This window comes from Globicephala melas, chromosome 2 (assembly GCF_963455315.2).
Source record: "Globicephala melas chromosome 2, mGloMel1.2, whole genome shotgun sequence".
NCBI classification, from domain to species: domain Eukaryota; kingdom Metazoa; phylum Chordata; class Mammalia; order Artiodactyla; family Delphinidae; genus Globicephala; species Globicephala melas.
In genome coordinates this window covers 66,986,920-67,002,683 of record NC_083315.2, presented here as the reverse complement: position 1 = coordinate 67,002,683, position 15,764 = coordinate 66,986,920, and the positions used below count along the sequence as shown (strand labels likewise).

The following is a 15,764-nucleotide window of genomic DNA, read 5'->3' as shown; positions in this document are numbered from 1 at the left end:
AACCCAGGCCTCCTCTGGAAATAAATGCCACATATGGTGGGAGTGCTGACTTGAAAAATAATAATTTTTTTCAAAACTGGGTGGATCCAGTCCATAAAGCGGGAGGGAAGGCAGTGTGCCGCCCGGGAAGTGTGTTCTGGGTTGTGTGATCGGGAGCCAGAATTGACTTCACAGGAGGTGGTGTGATGTGACGGTCAGTGAGCCCTAGGTCCCAGTCCCAGCCCTAGTTCTTCATTCTTCCTTATTCCTTTGGGTAAAGGGTGGGGAGTAGGGTGAATGAATGTCATACTTCTCCAGCCTGGGGAAGGCTTTGCAAAACCTGCCTTCTTACCTGCCTGCGTACATCGAGGACAAGTGCTTTATGTTTTGAAACAGGAAAAAAAAAAGCTATCAATTATAAAAGGAGCAGCTGTGTAAAATGTTTCACAGTTTACAAAGGACTTTCACATGCTTTTATGAGATCAAGAAAAAGAAACTCCTGGAAAATAGATCAGGTAATTAGGCCTAAGATTTATCCCACGTTTAATGTTGAGAAACCTAGGGAGGAGAGAGGTGAAAAGGGCTTGGCCTAGCAAACACGCAGTTCTGACCAAATGTGCATCTTCTGCTGGCCCAGGCTGCTCCTCCCTTTGAAGGTTCTGAATACATTCCTTGCTGCCGGCTCGAGCAGTGTTAACCAGGGGGATTGGGCCCCACGGATCTTTGTTGGTAAGGTCGCCAGTGTTCAGTCTTTGGGCTGGTGACAGCCTGGAGGAGAGGCCTGGCAAGGTAGGAGTTTGCCCTCTGGGGAAGCATAGCTACGGCCTGCCTTTTCCAAAGTCCTGCGCAGCCTGAGGCATATGAACGCTTTGGGTGTCTCTGAGAGTTCAAGTTAACTTGGCCTTCTGATGACTCTGTTAGGACTGGGCCATCTTCTTCTACCTGCCTGGCAAGGACCTAATGCTAAGGCAGATTTTTTTCCATCTTTTTCAGTTAGGGAAACCCAGTTCCTTGGGCGGATCCAGACAAAGTGGATTTCCATCCCTGGATTTTGTGCCCACGCCTCTGGGTCACCTTGTCTCCCTTGGCAACAGCTACTGCTGTTTTTGGTCGTGGGCAGAGAACTAAAGGCCACATCTTGGGGAGGTAGCTAGCTGGCCTCACACTGGTGATATCGGTGTGTCTCAGCCCTGTAGGCTGTGGGGTTTCTTGTCAAATTGTCTGTTCTGTCCTCACTGCCTTTTATAACTAGGGCTTTGGAAAGTTGACAAAAGGAAATGTTGAACCTAGTTATCCCACAGGGTGTGTGGGGTGGGGCACTGGGTACTTAAAAATACTCTGCGAGGTCTGGACCTTGGGGTGTGAGGAGCCCTCAGTCTAAGGAGATTTTAACAAGCCTGTTGTGGCTAATACGAAATCTTGAGCAGCAGCAGCTCCATGGGGCGATTAGAGCTGGACACTAGGGCCCCCCAGACCACACACTTGCTTCTGTCACCCCGGCTCTAACCTGTCTCAGTGATCAAGAGAGCTGGAGTGGCACAGGCTCACTGGTGTCAAGAATGTCAAAGAGACCGGTGCCAAGGCAGTGGTAAGAGCCTGATTTAGATACACCAACAGAGGGGCTCTCAGGGCACTCTGAGGTCTGGCAGGATGGGCAGAACTTTGGCAAGCTGTGTAACAGCATCCTACTTGTCACCTAGTTGCGTACCTGAGTACAGCTGCGGGTATCTTCCTGGCCAGTGTATAAGAATGGAGTGATCGCATTTGCTACCAAGAGGTAGAGAAGGTGTGTGTAGGTTATGTCCGTGATAAGGAGCCAGGTGCACTTCAAGACGACTGTTCTGATGGACGCTGATAACGTGTGTTTCCACCAGTGGGACCCATGACTTGGCCCACTTGTTGAGAGCTGGACCAAACTTAGGCCTGGTTTGTTTGGAGGGAAATTGGGGCTTTCTTGCGTCGGAGCACCAGGTCCAGAGAAAAGGGGGAGGATTAAGCCAGACCCCAGGTCTGACACACACCCTCTCCTCCCTTTCTGTGCATCTGTTCTTTCGGTGCAACCTCCTCCTGTTATCTACCTGGACTTTGCCAGGCTGCTCTCACCCTGGGGAGAAAGGGAAATGATCCCCATCTCTAACACTCCTTTCTCAGGCTTCTGGGGACAGACCGAGGGTGTAGGAGGGGCGTCTTTAATACCGTCTCCATCTCGGCGTCTCCTGTCCTCCCTCCTCTCTCAGCTGCTCAGAGCACCATTCTTCTGTGGCCCGTTGGAAGCAAGCTCACCTGCTTGACATCCTCTCCTTTCTCTTGTTAACCTTGATTAGGGGAGCTCCGCGCAAGGGCTGGGATGAGGAGGGTTCTGCGGGACACCGGGTAGCTGACTGTGGGGCTGGCTCAGAAGTATGGCCAAACCTAGGAGCCACTCGACGTTCCCTTGACATTTGGAACCTTGGAACTTGCTGCTCGCACCCAGGAGTTGAACGTGTGGGCCGCTGCATGTTGCAGACAGCCCGCTGCTCACACTTCGTCATCGAATGTTACAGGATTGGATTTTGTGGATTCATTGATAGGTGTGAGCCCTTCCCATGTCTGAGTCAGTATTCCAGGAAGTGGAGGAGGATGCAGAGATAAATTGGAGATGGTCCCTGCCTGTGAGGAGCTTACACTTCAGTAAGGGAAACAGCAATAAGGCATTGAGTGTCTATTTCTTCCTTATTCCCAGCCATCAGAAGAAGTATGAGCTCTAGAATGGAGTGATATTTTTGGGGGGGCAGGGGGGATTATGATGTGTTTTTTAAATATTACAGAGGTCACTGTGTTAGAAAACAAAATAATGACAGCCATCTGTTTTCTCCAGAAAAAGCACAGAAATCAGGTCCTGTATCTTGCCGTTTTAATACCTGGATGGATTTAGCAGTTCACTTAATGTCTCAGAGCCTTCGTGCCGGCACCTGTAAAATCAGGAGGAGGTAAAGCCTGTGGAAGTGTTTGGTAAACCAGAGTTTGACAGATGTGTTATGTTTAGACCTCTGTGTGTATCATTCATTCATTGACTAAAGTATTCAGTCATTTATTAAATACCTACTGTGATGAGCAGGGCAGGGTGCCTGTTCTCAAGGGGCTCCCTATATAGAGTGGGAGACAGACTTGCCCAAAATACAGGCCATGAGCTGCAGCCAAGGGATGTACAAAATGCCCAGGGATGAGGGGGACAGACCGTTAATTCTGTGGGAGGAGGTGGGGAGAGGAGGGAGGAGTCCCTGTGAGGTGGAAAACCACGAGGACAGAAGTTATTATCCAAAGGACGTTCCTGGACTGTAGTACGATCATACGAACTTTTGGGTTCATGGTGATCGCTGCCTACAAGACCGAGGAGGTCTTTATCTTCTTTATCTTCCTTCTCTCCCTAAACGGAGCACTGCTATGAATTCGTTACCTCCTAGCTCGCACCGAACTAGCGACTAGTGACTTGTGTTCAGTATTTTATGCCACTGTAAAGTGTCCTCGCTTTGAAGTAAAGAGTCATTAGTATTGCAAACCTGAAATGCAGGTTTCCTTGGCGGAAACAGTGACTTTAGACATATGAGCTCAGAATATAACGGATCATGTCGATAAGAAGTGGACAACTTGGAGGTGATGGTGGATCCTCAGAATTTCAGACTTTTGGTGTGACCTAGCTTTTCATTTCTCTGGTTAACACTCGCTGAAAGTAAATCCTATAAACCTGAGTTTCTATATGGACATAAGAGCTTTTAATAATGTATTTTAAGAAGTCTTTGCAAGGATGTAAAGTGTCAAATGACAATTCTAATAATAGAAAAAGTCAAGGAATACAGTAGTCGCATCGTTCTGATGAGAAATGCAAGCAGCCGATGGCATTGAGAGAATGGCTTGAGCTTATCCCATCAGCAATCCACTTAAAATGAGTTTGAAAAATAAATATTGGTTCAATAATGTAAATTTGTAATTGCTGGAAATAAAATTAACACGATTTAATGGACTGAGCAACTGTGAATTTTCACTTGTTCACTTATTGGGAGGTTTCTAAATGCCATTGGATGCACAATACAGCCGTGTCTCTGCATGAGCTCCTTTATGAATAGGACCAAGTAGCGCTTGCTTCCTTTATTTATTTATTTTTATTGAAGTATAGTTGATTTACAGTGTTGTGTTAGTTTCAGGTGTACAGTGATTCAGTTATATATAACATATATATATATATTCTTTTTCAGATTCTTTTCCCTTATAGATTATTACAAAATATTGACTGTAGTTCTCTCTGCTATACTGTAGGTCCTTGTTGGTTATCTGTTTTATAAACAGCAGTGTGAATGTTAATCCCAAACTCCTAACTTGTCCCTTCCCGCCAACCCCCTTTCCCCTTTGGTAACCGTAAGTTTGTTTTCTATGTCTGTGGGTCTATTTCTGTTTTGTATATAAGTTCATTTGTATCTTTTTTTTTTTAGATATAAGCGATATCACATGACGTTTGTCTTTCTCTGTCTGGCTTTACTTCACTTAGTCTGATTAATCTCTAGTTCCATCTGTGTTGCAAGCAGCGCTTGCTTTAAAACTTGAAGTCCAACTCTATTCCTTTACCTATTCTCCCACCTTCTTTATTCACCCGTCCCCCAGCCTCCTTGAAGCTCTCTGAAGTGGAATGCAGCTTTCTCAATCAACAAGGCTCATGAATAGTCCTAATTAACTTTGTCCTTGTCTCCTTTGATGTATTGACATATTTAAAAAAAACCAAAACCCACCGTGCCCCCTTCCCCAAATCTATGTCTGGTAGTACCAGTCTGCTGGGAAGGGAACTGCCTAGAAAGGCTGCCGGTGAAGGGGCCTGGGAGACTTACCAGCCTTTTGCAGACGCGAATGTCCTGTGCAGTGCCAGATGAGACTAGCTCTTCCCCAGGAGGGCTGGGCATCATCTGTTGACCACTTCAGTCTCCCCATCTTCAAGGGCGGTGGTTCCTGGAAACGGTTGGAAATTGCCGTATTAAACCCACCCTGCAGAAGTCTGGTTTCTAATTTTACTGTATTCCAGGTTTTAGAACAAAGATCCGAGAGAACTTGTCCAATTCATGTTTATGCTTTCCTTCAGTGCACCTACTGGGTGCCCAAACCTGCTCCAGGTAGCAGGGCCCCACCAGTGAATGAGGCAGACGCCCGATTCTGCCCTCCCGTAGCCTCTGGTCCACTGGCTGCTCAACAAGAGTCCTTTGGAATTGTAATAATCATGTATGTGTTCACTCTGGTTAACTCGTAAGTACTGTTTTCTTAATGCCAGAGAACCAAATCCGCCAAGCTCTGGAGTTTATTGAGTCCGGATGAGGGAGGGAGGGAGGGAGGGAGGGAGGGAGAGTGTGTGTGTGTGTGTGTGTGTGTGTGTGTGTGTGTGTGTGTGTGTGTGTGTGTGTGTGTGTGTGTGTGTGTGTGTGTAACATTATTCTTTGTTTTGACTTAATTAACAGTTTTAGAAATAACAAATCTAGAGCACAAGTCACACTGTCTGCAGTGATTATCTGAGGCCTCAGCTGTAAACAGCAACCTGCCACCATGGCACACTGCTACAGAGTGTTTTGACAGAGAGACTTGGTTTAAAATGAAAACATGGTAGAAGCCTATTAATGAAGAAGTTTTGCTAATGCTGGACTAGGCTGAAGTTTGTGTCGCAGGCCTTTTCTCCCCATAAATGTGGTCAGAGAAATATTAGTCATAAACAAACTTTGGGGAGTCATTTTGGAGGCAGGAGTCAACAGACCTGAGGAGGTTCTAGACTTAAGCTCTGTTTCTAATCAGCTGTGTCACCTGGGCCAATTCACTTACCATCTCTGGGCCTCAGATGTTCTCAACTGGAAAATGGGCTCAATGAGCTCTATCAGAGGATCTTTCTAACTCTAAAGTGGTTTTCATGCAGGCCTTTTAGAAGCTCCCCTTTGCAAGCATCCAGTTGATCACTGAATCACAGATCTTTCTTGATGAATATCCCAAGGCCCTATGAATTTCTATAGTTGAAAGTAATAAAACTATAATTCAGCCTTTAATGTTGGTTATTTTCCCCCTCTGCCCTCCTTGCCTCTCCCTCACCCTGTGAGTCTAAATCAGTGAAATATAACTACAAAGGAAAATAAAAATAACTGAATAGGAGGGTAACGAAGTGAAGGCTGTGTGCCTTGAGATGCAGTGAGCAATTTTTCTTCTTTTGTTGCTATTTTTGGCTATTCTCAGAGCAGGAAGTTTACTTAAACTAATGACCACAATTGCCTAAAAATGGTGAAATGTGAGAGGTAGGCATTATAGAGGATACCTGTGGAAAATGTTTGCTCATATGTCAGGGTTTACCCAGGAAGCTTCCTTTATTTATTTTCAAGCACCTGTATAAAGAAAGGCTGTACTCGATTGTGTAAGCGTGCACCTCTTGTGGGGCGGCGTGGAGGTTACAAGTTGAAACCCCAGCTAGGAAATGAAAAGTGAGTTTCCCCCGAAATAGTACTTTTTCTGTATCACATGGCTCTCCCTGATTACATCTGGCAAGTTTTTCTCCTGACAGCTTTGCTGGGAGTTAGGACTAGGGGGTTGTTTAAGAAACCCTGGGTCAAGGTTTGCCTTTGAAACCTACAGCGTTATCAGTCTGGTGGCTTTCCCTGCTAACTCTTGCATCACAGACTGCCAGGCCAAGTTGTAGCTCTGAGGTGTCACCGTTTTGTTTTGTTTTTTTTTTCCTTTGAGACTGGACTTTTGAAAATAGTAATGCTTTTTGGGTGTGTGTTTTCTAAAGGTCTGTTTTTACGCTGTCACAGCTCAAAAATGCCAAAAGGCATTTTTTCCTTAAAAAATCACCTCTGGGCTAAGCCCAAATGTGGAGTAATGGACCCAGAAAGGACTTTTTGAGTAGTTACAAGTGGCTGAAAGCAGGCACTGGTGATGGAAGTTGGGTTTTTTCCTTTTGCTTCAAATGTGCCCCATTGTAAACTTTCCTGCATCCTCATGGAATTCAGACTTGAGGTGAGCCTTATTTCTCTGTGTGCCTGGAAGGGCAGGGTGAGTGAGCTTGTTTTGCTACCTCTTTAAATGTTTTGTGTAGCCATTTATCTCTACCCAAAGAGAGTCTTAAAATGTTGCTTGGGGAACAGGAGTGGGGGGTGTGGGTGGGCTGGAAGAGCAGAGTCATCAAGGGAAAACAAAGGGCCCTGGAGTCTGACAGACCGGAGTTTGAGTTGGCCCGTTACTGGCTATGTGACAGCCTTGGGGACATCTGCTTCCATTGATTAAGCTCCATTTGCCTCATCTGTATAATGGGCATGGGCCCACTTACCTCCTGTAAGTCAACGCAAATGAGATAAGAGAGAGCAAGTACTTGATTGATAACTTGTGGCTCACAGCACATAGTAGGTGCTTCGTAAACACTCATTTTTCCCTTTCAAGGGGGAAATCTGACTGATGGTGTCAGTAGATTCCAGTAAGGGCCCCCCCACCCCCGACACACTTGTTCTCAGGGCTCGCTGTTTGGAGAACATGGGTTGATGTAGTGAGAGGACCTTCCTCTAGCAGGTGCGCACCAAGCGGCCACAGCCACACCACTTGTTGGTTTACGGCTTGGAAGGCTATTGAAAGACAATTCATATTCTTCGGTGGTTCTCCCCTCCTCCATCATCATTTTAAAAATTTTTTGGCTGACTAAAAATAATAGTATTGAAAATAAACTTTGATGAATCAGTGCTCCTGGGGTGGGGGGTATAAGATCCTGAAGAAGAAACACCGTGACTCACAGGCTCGTCACCGATAGCCTGCCCTTCCGTGTGTGCAAGTGCGTGATGTTTATTGTTGCTGGTGTGTTTCTGAGGCCTGGTTGGAAAGCAGTTTCAGCTCCAAGTACCCCCTCACCAGTTGGCTTGGTTGTCAGGTGAGATTGTTCGGTGCCAGAAGCTCACGGCTCCAGGATAACCCAGATGTGGATGGCGGTACCGTGGGCTGCTCCTCGAGGGGGGCCAGAGGGCTCTCACACTTAGTAGGCCATGCTTTGGACATCCTTTTGGATGTGGTACTTTCCATGGGGCAGAGCTGCAGGGCCCAGGGATGGCCCACGTAGAGTCTGCACTTCCTCCTTCCAGACTGTATGCTGGGTCCCGACCCTTCAGTTCCCTGCCCACACGGTCTCAAGCCTGCTTGCAGGCCCATCTGCCTAAGGAAGGGCAGACTGCATCGGCCGTGGACCGTGTGTGCACCCGTGGGCCCCAGGCTGACAAGGTGGGCAGGGCCGGGAGATGGAGGGATTGGATGGAATTCAGACTCGGGGTGTCTGCATGGGTGTCCATGAAGCCCCTCTAAGTGTGGGGTGATGCTGGGGATGGCCAGCTCTCCCCGAGTGTCTGCATCCCACTGTAAAACCGAGGGGTCAGAGAACTCTGAATTCAAACGCGGCCTCCCAGGTTGTATCAAGGTATTTGTCAATATGATAGAACATGTTCTATTTATCAGTCTGTTATCTTGATTTCTGTCTTTTAAATTTAAACATGACATATCCTATGTGGGCCTTCGTAGGTCCTCTTGCTCTGGGACCCATTGATGGTGAGGCAGGCCTGTTTTTAGCACCCTCCTCTCAGTTATGTAGCCACAACTGGGGCCCCGCTCAGGTGGCACCATTATATGGGCAGGATTGTGGGTACTTCTATAGGGATTGATTTCCCTCACCTTGAACCCAGATCAGAGTGAATTAAATGCAGATCAGGGAGCAGGTGATACGTATGGCAGCCGCCCATCTTAAAGGTGGAGCAAAGAGCCCAACCGCTGTAGTGCGTTTGGTTGTTGGATCTATTTATTGGGCACTGACTTTGTGCTGGGCCTCGGGAGATACAGAGATGCAGAGATAAAGTCCTGTCACTGAACTGCACAGAGGCAAAAAGGGACACGGTGACCACAGTTACGGTGGGCTCATGGGAAAGACAGTCTAGCAAAGGCTGAACAAAGAGGTAGTTGGGAGCCCAGAGAAAGAGCAGCTCTTTTCTGGGGGACCCAGAAGACTTCACAGAAGTGATGCTCCAGCGGGACTTTGAAGGGTGGATAGGAGTGTGGGAGTGAGGGGAAGGCTGCATGGAGCACTGGCCAGACAGAGGGTGGAAGGGCCTGGTGTGTGGGGCAGGGTGGCCAGAACGTGGAAGAGGGAGTGGCCAGAGAGGGTCGGGAGAAGGATGTTGCCAAGGGCTTCAGTTGGCCAGACTTGGCGTTTGGACCTTGCTCCGTAAGCACCCAGGAGATTTTTAAGTTAGGGGAGTGGCGTGGCTGAAGCCACCATTCTATTCGCATTCCTCCCCCACCCCGAGGCTGGTAAGAGCAGGTTTTCTGCCGGAGTTATCCGGGTCAGAGTCATAATCCCTTACACCACCATGTGGACAGCTTTAGGCTATGTCTGGACCAGGGTGAAAATAGTGTTTTGTTGGCCGTCAGGAGAGAAGACAAGTTGTACAGCCAGGAGGGCTGGGGGAGCCCAAGTGTTCAGGTAATTAGCCAGTGAGTCATGCCAGCCTCTTGACATGGATTCCTTGGGAAATGAAGCAGGGTGTCGCTGGGCTCCATACAGAGGCCTCAACATCAGAACCTGGCCTCTCCCTGGGTCTTCTCTGTGCCTGGTACGGTGTCTTTGTGTAGAATATCTCTGGTCAGTGTTTTAAGTGTCTTCACTGATGATCGCCTAGGCCAGGCTTTCCAATTCCAGACCACACTGCAATCAGCAAAAATACCTAAATTCTCTACTGCAGACTCATCGAATGCTATCATGTATTAAAAACAGATCATATTTCTTAATAAGAGAGTAAAATAGTTTAAGTTCATATATTTTATCACTGAGAGCAAGCAGAAATTTTGGTGACCACTGAGAGATTGCATACAGTTTACCTCACCTGTTTAGAGTCAGCTTTTTTGTGTTGTTAATTGAAGTTTATAGGTTTTTAGAAGATAAAAGTTTTGTGTCCACAGACTGATTCTAGTTCATGGACCATTTTTGAGAACCCTGATAGAGGCCTGCTGCTGAAGGGGCAGCCTCCTGCAGTGGAGCATTCTGGGCTTACATTCAGAAGACCCAAGTTCGGATCCCTGCTCTCCCCTTTCCTGCTTTGGTGACCGTAGACCAGTCACCTGATTTCTTTGAGCCTCCCTTTCCTCAGCAGTAAAATGGGAAAAACCTTGCCTCCCTTGGTGGGATGATTGCCGTTGTTTATTTAGATGAGCTAGGCATGAAAAGGTCTTTGCAGACTGTGAAATATTATGCAGTGTCGCTCATTATTTCTTTATGAAGCACAACTCTATGGTATTGCTAAAAGCCCTTCCTGTCGGAGATGGAGTTAAGGCCTCCAAGTTCACACCCAGATTTGCACCGCCACCTTAGAGAAAATCATTAACGATGCACAAATTCAATAGGAATATGAACTCAGGGCGTGCGTGCTGCAGGGTCTGGTTCCAAAAGCTTAGGTGAGTTGGTGCTCGTGGCCTTGTCTGGGGATTTGGGTCAGCTGTGCTGACCTGTAGCTGATCACCTGAGCCCTCTCACCTGGGAGTGATCCTGGCACAGGCAGCGTGGACTGGGTGCTGACTATATGCCAGACACCAAGGTGGGCCATTGATCAGCTGGTTGGTCTTCTTTACCCATCTTCTGGGAAGGATGAGTAATCCATGTTTATAGAAGAGGAAGCAGGGGCTTCCCTGGTGGTGCAGTGGTTAAGAATCCGCCTGCCAATGCAGGGGACATGGGTTCGAGCCCTGGTCTGGGAAGATCCTATGTGCCGCGGAGCAACTAAGCCCGTGCACCACAACTACTGAGCCTGCGCTCTAGAGCCCACGAGCCACAACTACTGAAGCCCGCACTCCTAGAGTCCGTGCTCTGCAGTGAGAGAAGCCACCGCAATGAGAAGCCCGCGCACCGCAACGAAGAGTAGCCTCCACTCGCCGCAACTAGAGAAAGCCTGCGTACAGCAACAAAGACCCAACACAGCTATAAATAAATAAATAAAAACGGCTTGGAGTTAAAATGCAAAAAAAAAAAAGGAGGCTGAGGCTTTGAGGGGTCAGCGGCAGAACAGGAATCTGAATTCAGGTCTGGTTCCTGACACCCAGTTGCCTGCCCCAAGGCTCCCCAAGAATGGGCTGCTGTTCTCATCCTCACAACAAAATCCATGAACTTGCTCAGGAAAGTTGCTGTAGGTCTCATGATAAGAGATGGAGCTGGATTTGCCTCTGAAGCTTTGCCCCTTCTAGAATCAGGGGTGACTATATAATTTATTAAACAAACCAGGACACCTCTAAGAGTGTAAAAGGGCAGTGCTGTCATTAATGATGGCCAGAAAATGGGCATCAACCTGGACTGTCCAGGCAAACCTGGATAAATAGTCATTCTAAGTCACCCTGCCTCTGGGCCAGTGATGATGATACCTGACCAGGGAAACTGGGAGGATTACATCAGCAGCTTTCTCTGCCACTGCTAAAGTGTCAGGGACTGTCTGGATTATTTACTGCTATTCCGAGTGAGGGGACTTGCCTAAGATCATTCAGCAAGTTGGCAACATAATTTAAAACTGGATGAGATCTTAGAGGTAATCTAAAATAGTCAAGTTAGCACCCGAGCTTACTTAGCTGCAGTAGGAGTTGGGGAACCTTTGGCTCTGCTGATGGCCACTCTGAAGGGAAGGGGGGAGAAGTGGGAGGTGGAGGGGGGGACGTGAGGGTGGCAGTGAGGGGGTGGTAGGGTGTTCACCTGGCTCTAGAACATCTGCATCCTCATCAGGCCATGTCCCTTCGGAACCCAGGAGATGCCCCTAGGTGCAGTGCAGCTGACATGGGATTTCATGTCCAGGAGCAGAGTCGTCTTCTGCGAGCTGACCTCTCCTGCCCCCCTGCTCCATTTTCGCTGAGGCCTCAAAGATATTACTGGCTGGGAGCTGGTGGGGGTGTAGTGGATAAACCTTCTGCTGAAGAGTTTTGGAAGGCATTGAGGAAGGAATTAAAAATAACAGCAAGCATGCCTTTTTTCTCTCTTTGATGCTGGTAAATGCATGGAATGTGCCAGGGTATGTGGCCCTAAATAACCCCCTCTGTCAATGCGACTCCGTAGAGAACATGGAAAGGCTTTGCACTGCTTCCCTTCTGCCCCATGTTCATGGGACTGGTTTCTGCGATCGTCCAAGCCTCATGCTTCCTCTCTTGCCCCAAATAATCTGTTGGAAATCTGGAGAGGGACTTGAGTTCTCTATACTCTGCAACCAAACTGTTTGCCGTGGGCGAGGCCCTGTCTGATGAACTCCAAGGAGAGCAGCTGGAGTGACAAAGAAGACTGGTTACAGGCTGAGAAAAGTGAAGTGTAAATTCAAACCAAACTTGGCACTTGCTTGGAGAACTTCAGCTGATACGGCTCTAGTCGTCATCCTTTGTGGCTGTGCTGTGTCTTATAAATAGAACAAGATGCATTTCCTTTTTTTTTTTTTAACCCCAGAGACACAAGGAGGCATGTGTGTGGGTGAGTATGGGCAGGGAATATTAATTATTTATGTTCCAGTTCATCGGAGAGTCAGCGTGGGAACTGGCCCCCGGGCTTCATGGAGATGACTAGGCCATCTTGTGGGTAAGGCTGGACTGTGCTTTTGTATCTTTTGAGTTCCAGCTCTCCTCACCATTGCCACCCTCTCCTCCTTAGTGGCAGCCCTCGGTTTCTCACGCCTGGATACTGCAGTAAGCCAGTTCGCTCCTTCCCTCTCCGATCCATCCCATACTCTGGATCAGGGGCCAGACTCACTGTATTAGGATGCTTTGGGCTACAAGTAACCTGAAACCCAACTAACATCTTCACCAGTGTGAGGGCTTATTATCTCCCCTAAGAAGTCTGGAGGCAGGGAGGTTTCGGGCACCAGCAAGGACTTGGGAGCCTTCCATCTTTCTGCCCTGCCATCTTCAGCCCTCATGATCCAGGGACGGCCACAGCTGCTCCAAGAGTTACTGTCTCTACACGGTTGCATCTAGCGGCAGAAAAGGCTGCTTCTCCTTGGGGGTCTCTTAATCCAGGAAGGAAATCTTTCCCAGAAGCCTCCTGGTATCTCGCCAGTATTTTGTCACATGCGGTCTTGGCAGAAATAATGGATTGTAATAAGCCTTTTGATGTCAGAGATCCCGGCTATTTCTTCGGCTCACCAGTACCTGCTAGGCACTTAGTAAAGTAAATGTCAATTAATACTTGTTGATTACTGTTTTCCTTTTCTGAGTAGACTCCTGAATACTTATCTGATGTCTTGCTGATTTCAGGGGTTATGTTGGTAAACCAATCAGGGACCAGATCTTGCCCTCAGGGAGCTTACAGTCAAGATGGAGAGACCATTATTTGTGTTCAGAATATCCAACCATGTGGGTTGTAGCAGTCTGCTGTGGGGCAGCTTAGGAACAGGTGTGAAATTGGGGCTCAGGGGGACAAATGGAAGTGAGACTCATGGAAGGGGACCATCAGGGCCTCTGAACGCTGTGCCTGAGGACGACACATTTTCCAACCTAAGCAAGGTCTTTCAAGAAGTTCGGATTTCTGTCTCCACCCCACTACCAGTCTTGTTTTCCTGTTGACAAAATGAAGGTTAAAAATTTGCCCTTGAGTATGGAGTGGGGGCAGGGTACAGAGCTAAGCGCCTCCTGCCCCCAGGGGAAAATTTCTAAAGGTTCTTGCGGTATTTTAGCTTCGAAACCCTGTGAAATTGAATTGCATGTTTAGCGTCTTTGTGCGTCTCACTGGCTTTGAAGCTGCTGGAAACTTTCTCTGAAAGCATATAGACGAAGAAATAAGAATTCTATAAATGTTTGGTGGTTAAAAACAAACTGCTGGCCAGTTTGTAGAATTTTGGGGTCATTTTCTGATGGAACATTCTGCAGACACGGAATACCCTGGAGTCTTCCTGTCACAGTCAGCTAATAACTGACTTCAGGTCTCCAAATGCTTTTTCATTCCAATTCAGAGAAAACAGAGCCTGTCCCAGGGCCTCATGGGCCCTTATTTTCCTATTGATCTAGGAGCTGGGCTAACTCAGGACCCCCCTGGGAAACATCTCAAAGCTAATTAAAGATGTTTGTTTCAGGTTTGCCTGTTTTTCTTGCTTGATTGAAAAAGTTGCAGTTTTGGCTTTTCTTATTAAAAGAAAAAAGGCTCTATCTACAGCTGATCCGGGAGGTGGGAGTGGGGGGATTGCACACTTCAGCGCACACGTGATGTGTTGCCCTCCTGCCCTCTGCGCGAGGCCCTCACAGAGTGGCATCTCTGAGCACAGGGCTGGGCACCAAAGCAGCTGCTTTCCTTGAAAATTCTTGAGTCTCCAGGAGGAGAGGCCAGGTGAGCCTGGGCATGAAACCCAATGAAGTGGTTCCAGGGTGAGGCTGGTTCTGTTTGACCAGCTTGAGTTCTGAAGTTAATGGTCCAAGGTCCCCACTCAGAGGGAGAGTTAGTATATGGGGAGATGGAGGCCCTGACAGCTATTCCAGGGTGTCCCCCGACCCTTTGTTTAACCGCGGCTGTGGACCAGTGGTCTCAGATGTTTACCGTCACCTGTTTATAAGAGGGAAGTGTGGTCATATTTCTATCTCTCTTGTGGGCTGCACGGTTGCCTTACTGGGGCTCATGTGGGAAGTGGTTACCGTTCAGAGGAGGGTGAAATAACAGTACTCACAAAGGGACTTTGATCCGACAATCTTTTTGAATGTCACCTTTTGACCACTGTTGTTTTTTTATTTTGATTTTTTGTCTATCAGCCTTAACTTCAGTGACGAGAAAATCAAACCACATGCTGGAGCTTGTTCCACCCAGCTGGGTATCACAGTTCAGAATTGCAGCTCAAAGTGCTTCTCCTCTCTCTGGGTTTCACTGGGGGGTTGACTTCCAGATCTGTAGTTCTGCACAGCTAGAGACCCTCAGCTTCAGCTGTTCTCTGGGCTTCCACATCTGAACATCCCAGCAATGCCTGCAATCGAACATGGGCCATTTCTTTCTATCCTCCTTCCGTGACCGACACTAGTCTTCATCTTCATCATTATCGGAGCCCCCAGGGTCAGTGAAGTGTTGAATCAGTCAGAGAACAGACACACGTGAACACGAAGGAACCTTGGCATCCCGTTTCTCTGATGAGGCTGAGGGCCCTTGGCCACTCTTTGGTGGAGCTTGGCTTTCTGGCTCCAGGAAGGTCAGCTTGGCTTCTCTGGGTATTGGTCTTCGCATCTAGAAAATGACAAGCTCCAAGAGAGAACCTCAGAGGTCTGTATCGGCTCTAATACTTCACGACACCTTTCTGCCCTCTCTTCCTTGGCTTCTGGGTTTTCACTCTTTTCTCGACGCATATATTTTCCTGGGAGGCAAGTGTAATTTTTCATCTGATGCTCTACCGTCAGAGGCAGCCCATTCCTTATTTAATTCTATTATAGTCACGGTTTAACTCACCAGGTACTTACGGAGCATCCTCAGTTGTCGTTGGTGGTGGCAGTACCGCCAGACACCGTGGTCCAGGAGGTGTGAATGGCCCGTGGATTTGGACGGTCATACGTACTCCTGCTGCCTGGAGCCGCCAGGCTTCTATTCCCTATTCCCAGGCTAGGGGAAATCAGCCTTCAGGCAAAGAGGAATTCTCATTTAGCCCAAAGCACAGGCTTCCTGTGCTTCTGGGACCAGCTGCGTTGCGGCCGAGGTGCTGTAAAAATACAGGAAGGAAGGGAAGCGTGTTCACAGGTTGGTTAGAGATTTTGAAACCAACAATCAACTCTCTTATCCACAAGGAACC

At 47.8% G+C, this 15,764-nt stretch overlaps 1 protein-coding gene across 3 annotated transcripts in view; it reads left to right on the top strand.

The window, feature by feature from the left end:
* The window catches only part of SMAD3 (SMAD family member 3), a 192,291-nt gene that overhangs the window by 78,832 nt on the left and 97,695 nt on the right, over positions 1 to 15,764 (top strand). Inside the window, exon 1 of one of the 3 annotated variants that reach the window (XM_060294078.2) lies at positions 12,376 to 12,484. The exons of the other annotated variants lie outside the window; for them this stretch is intronic. The gene's annotated coding sequence lies outside the window, so the exon portion shown is untranslated. Of the gene's footprint in view, positions 1 to 12,375; positions 12,485 to 15,764 lie in introns of those variants that run through there. 3 annotated transcript variants of the gene reach the window in all.